This window comes from Meleagris gallopavo, chromosome 4 (assembly GCF_000146605.3).
Source record: "Meleagris gallopavo isolate NT-WF06-2002-E0010 breed Aviagen turkey brand Nicholas breeding stock chromosome 4, Turkey_5.1, whole genome shotgun sequence".
NCBI classification, from domain to species: domain Eukaryota; kingdom Metazoa; phylum Chordata; class Aves; order Galliformes; family Phasianidae; genus Meleagris; species Meleagris gallopavo.
Window position 1 is genome coordinate 23,260,688 of NC_015014.2, and position 5,681 is coordinate 23,266,368.

Consider the following 5,681-nt stretch of genomic DNA (forward strand, 5'->3'; position numbering starts at 1 on the left):
GTTAATAAAGCAATTACTTCTTTCTGAACCATAAGGCTCTGGTTTTCAAATCAGTTGTATGAGTTATGGATTACTGACATAATTTACAAGTTTTCATTTATGTGACTTATATTCTTGATTTCTTAGGAATTAGTCCTTTATTGTATTAAAGACGCAACAAAACAGCATTTGAGTAACATTAAGGATGGAGCAAAGCAACAAAATTCAAGGACTATTTATGGTGATGCAGAGTTCTTAACTCTAGTTGCTGTTGTTTTTAACATAGAGAGAGTTAAGGACAGAGTTGTTGCCTTAATATTGAAGGTCATGACTTTTCAATGTGTGTGTCATGACCTATGTTCCATACCTATAGGGTTTTGCCTTTTTTTCTCTCATTTTTATAAGCACACACCAGTAGCAGCAGTTCTGCACCTATGTTGGCCATTTGTTATGAAAGAGGTGGTATTAAAACTTGTCAGTGTATTGCCACATAACCTTCACATTTTCTATTTTTATGAGGCTCAGCTTTGTATAGGTTGACGCCACTGGGGGGTTGGAAATGGTTACAACGTGAACAAGGTCAAGATTATATAGGATGTGTCGTAAATAAATTCTCATTTTAATTTTTCACACGCTTTTCTCCTTGTAATGCTTACTGCCTGGTATTTATCCTTTTCTGCTCAGCCAGAAGTAACCCACCTCTTGGGCCACACAAATCCCGAATACCTGCACAAACTAACTTAAGTCAGGTTGAATTTTGGAAAAATCCTATTAGTAATTTGCAAGGCAGTTCTGAAATCCATGAAATAAGTTGTAGTTTGCAGACTAAACTTTTTACTATCCTCTCCTTTGTTATCAGTTAGGAACACAAAAACACAGATAATAGCAGCCATTATGAAAGACAGTAACAAGAATGTGTCAGGAAGACTTCACTATGCTTACTGATGGCATTTGTGTAGTTCAGTTCATTAGGTGTTGCAAAAACAACAACAAAAAAATCTCAAATCAATGAAATAATATTGAAATTGTGGCTTTTCCTACTAAGAGGTACTTGTTGGAAAGTGCCAAGAGGCTTTCTGAGAAATCAAAACTTGCTAATAGAGACTGAGACATTTCTGATTAAAATAGGGAATGAATAAGAATGTAGGCAAAAAAAGTCACACCGATGTTAGCATGTTCAAGGAGCACTGCCAGGGGAAAAAAACAAAACAAAACAAAACGCAACACAAGAAGATTTATGTGACCAAGAGTAGGATTCATTTGAGATCTAGCCCAAATGTCAGACTCATTTTACAGACTGGCAGAGTCAACAGAGTGAAAGAGTTACTTTAGTCACCTTATCTCCTATGCTCTGGATCTAGCACTTTGCATGGGGAGAACCATTAGAAAGATTGGCTTCAATCTCCCCAACATATCTCCATTCAAATATCAACAGCTGGTAGGTAGGAATAGGTAAGTTTGTCAGAACTTGTATTTCATGACAATTCTATTGTGAAATATAAAGTCACTTAACTACTCACTACAAAGAAATTTTTTTTCATTTAAAAAAAAAGAACATTTAATAAAATGAATTAGTTTTTCCCTCTGAAATGCTTACATTGAAATTCATATGCACCAATATGTACAGTGCATTTTATATGAGGCTACTCCAAAAGTAATGCCTCCTATTTTATTATATTGGACTGTGATATCAGAGGTGCATGTTGGTAGTATGGCAGTGTAGGGTGCACCTTTCCAGTCCATAGAGTGGTGACATGTGAATTTCCCATCAAAGAAGTTCAAGATGCAGCTCTCAACAGGTAAAGCACTGTCTTCTGGGATAGGAAGGGAGCACCAGACCCCACACCAGTTTGAAGTCTGTGGAGCACATTGCCAATCTTGGCTGGACTGTCATACCACAGCTACTGTCCAGACTTGGCAACTTCTGATGTCCTTCTTTTTGAGCCAATGCAAGATGGACTTCATGGGCAAAATTTCCTTAGCGACGACACTATCATAGCAGTTGTGAAAAGGTGAGTCACCTCCACTGGTGCAGATTGTTACAAGCGTGGCATGCAGGTTCTTGCTCTTTGCTAGTGAAAATTCATAGTTATTAGTGTGACTATGTTGAAAAATAGTGTTTTGTAGCTGAAAATTCGCTCTATCAGATAGTGTTATTTTGCTCTTTGTGTCTGTTGTAGTTTTTGTGGAAATAAACAGGAAACATTACTTTTGAAGCAATATATAAATTTCAGAGCTCATAGGCCTGGGCTTCAAACATGAATGAGCCAAAAATTAACTAATGACAGAGTTATTCAGGTGATGATCTTTCTGGTATGTGTTGGAGATGAAATATAATTTTCAGCTGTCAAATTTTTAAAGTATGATATTGAGGAAATACCAAAATGGATTTTCTGTATTTTTACCAAAATTTACCCTTGAATCCTATGTAGTTGGTTAAAATCGATAAGGCAATATCATAGCATTTTGTTCTAGCATTAATGTTATAAGAATTATTAACATGTCTGCCATTTATGTTGGTGTTATCAATTATTTGAATCCCTGTTTGCCTAACTGAAAATAACTGGATTTAAGTGAAACATAAACTCACTAAATGTTATCGAATAGGATATGAGCTCAGTAAAATACTAAAGCCTCTTAATAAACTTAATTTAAAGGGCCAATATTTGATAGACCTAGCAGGAACGGGAAAACTCTTCTAGTGTTTACACAAGAGTAACCCAACTGATTCCATTAGCATACCTTTCTTTTTTTTTTGGCCTCAACTAAAACAAATTTGTAAATAATTTTTAAAAAAAAATGGAATTTTGACAGAATTTCATTTTTCCTTTCAGTAACCTCTAATTTTGTGGGACTTTAGATAATATAACTTCCCTAATACAATTTAACAATAGCAACCTTACAGGATGCTAAAGAAAGGCTGTTTGTTTACAGTATATAGAGCAATGCCAGATCTGGCTGGTGTGCAGGCAAGATTTCTCAAACTTTTGATCTGCAAGCTCTGCTTTCCAGAATGTCAAGATCCATGTTAAAAAGGGAATCTGGTGTGCAGAGTTTGTTCATCCCATCACCACAATTTTAAAGCAGAACAGAAGACTGATAGAGATGATTAAAGTATGGCATAAATACTGTATGGGCCATGCAGACTTTTGGGCTGACTCAGAATGGCTCTTATACTGCCAGGATCGTGGATTGCATTTGATGGGTTTAACTGTCAGGGAGTTAAGGAAAGGAAATTTCCCATCAGTTACGAGTGACTTTTTTTTACTCTGTCCCCCTAAACTGTCAAGTGATGAAGGTCTTCCTCTTACTCTCCTGGGGCTTCCTTCCTTTTCCCCATTTCTTTCTTCTCACATACGCAGATTTTAGCAATCTTTTTAGGAGGATAGAGTGAAAGAAATGACCCGAATTCCTCTGTGTTTAATATTGATGTTCTACATGGCAAAGTCTGAGTTTCATAGAGAGAAATTTTCCTTTTAAGAGGCAAAATTGAAGCAGATGATTGATACTTAGTCTCTTCAAACCCTGAAAGTTTTCCTTGAATGAAATCTGATCCTTGAAGGAGTAACCTCCCAAGTTAAAAACAAAAAAATATGAAGGAAATTCATATAATGCACTGCTCAATTATTTCCCACTGTGTAATGTGAAGCCACCAGCATGTTTCACATATTCAAGTGCAAGAATGAATGTAAAAATGCATAGCTTCACAGAGTATCTTCTTCCATAGCTAGGAGTGTGGTATCTATACAATTACAATAGATCTACCTCTTGTGAGAATATTGAAAATACGTTTGTTTTTAGAAGTTATAAATTGCTGCTGTTCAGATGATCTAAAGTACAAGCTACATCAGTACAAAACTACATGAGGCTGGTGAAGTATTTAAACAGGGAAAATAATCAAAAAAAGTAAGATTGCAGTCACTCTCTAATTATGATCCTGATTTATAATGTGAAGGCAAAACTCATTTTGGACCTCCAGGTAAAGATAACAGTCAGGCATAGTATTCAAATATTTTTCATTTTGTGAACTTCTATGTTCATCTCTGCACCCAAATAAAAACTACATTTTCAAAACAAATAGGATTGAATTAGATTAATTAATAATATTTATCTCTATTATTCTACTTAGCATAGAGGATGGTGGTTCTACATACGATGACCATGATAGTTAATGTAAGCAAAACTAAAATAGTTTTGGCTTTGAAAAAAAGGAAGTTGGACCAACTTCAGGCTGCGTGCACTTAACATTCTCCAAAATATTGCAGATGGGTTGAATGGAAGGCTGAGTTTGATAAATGGCTTTGGCTCTGAAGCCACAATGCAATACTTGTAAATTCTTTTGAGATGATTAGCCTGGTAGTTTAGCATCTATCATTTGAGATAGACTAGTATTAGTATGGATACAAGTAACTCATTGCACACCCATGCTATTACTCTTCCTCTGGTATAGCTGATATTGCTGATACTCAGTTGCTCATCCTGATAGATTTGATGAAATACTATTTTTTATTAAAAGAAGGAAAAAGGAAGCTTAATTTAAGGGATTAAATAGTTAACTCCCTTGTATGCAATCAAATGTGATTTCTTGTTTATTTACTTATAGTTTTTATTTATATCTCAGGTTTTATTCTTAGCTCTTATGCATTAAACGGGAAGACCTGTGTAAAAACTTCATAGCCTGTAAAGAGGTAATGGAAAATAACCTTGTAAACTCATTCATTTTTTGGCTCAACATGAGACATTTTTGTAATGTTAAAACCAATGCAAACCATTTTGGATGGTTTTATTAACTTCCCTCTCCCCAGAGGAGTTTTAGTACCTCTGTCTTTGGCTCTGCCATCAGCAGTGTTGCACAGCTGAAGGGGCTGGCATCCTCACCAGGCAGGGAGTCACTGGCTGATGTAAACAGATGCCCTTCCCTTGGAAGAAACACTTTTGAGTATTGGATTGTACATGCCATGCAGGTGCTGGGGAGGTGCAGGAGCTCAGAGGAATTCTCGTTTTGCATGTTAGTAGTGGACCCTCAGGTCCCATTCCCATCATCATTACTGAATCTCCTCTCTCAGGGGAAGATTTACATTCTCTTGACATGGAAGAGTTAAACAAGGGGGAAAAGGACTTTTACACAGCCCTGTAAAAGTCATGTTTTGCTGGCAAACAGCAGCAAACTTGCTAGGCTTTCTTCATTAGAGCCTCACCATTTAAGCCATCAGCGTCATTTTGTGAGGACATCAAACATGTGTACACCAGATGCCTGCAATGCAGAGCAGCACTAAGGACCTGACTCAACTTAACAATAATCTGTGGACAGCGGGTGTGAACCTGAGCTGGGCCAACACCTCATCAGACTGCATGGCTAATTGATTTCAAAATTAGAGTTGGTATTTCTGAACAATAATCTTAAAAGGCAGCAATAAAATACATCAGAATCCTTTGAGCTAGCCAAGCTTTCATCCAAATGGCTTATTACAAAGAGCTGGCACACCTGAACTTTGGCATAGACAAATAAATCCCAAAACAGTAAATGGAAACCACATTTGGCACTGGAGGTTTGTCAAGAGAAGTTTGTAGTCATCAGGAAACAAGATCTTGGATTTTTTTTCCTTAGTGGCAGGAAATCATTCACTGAATGTATTTTACTACAACTGCTGTGATTTATGTAATGAAAATGTAGGTAGTGTTGAGAAGAATACTCTTTTTTT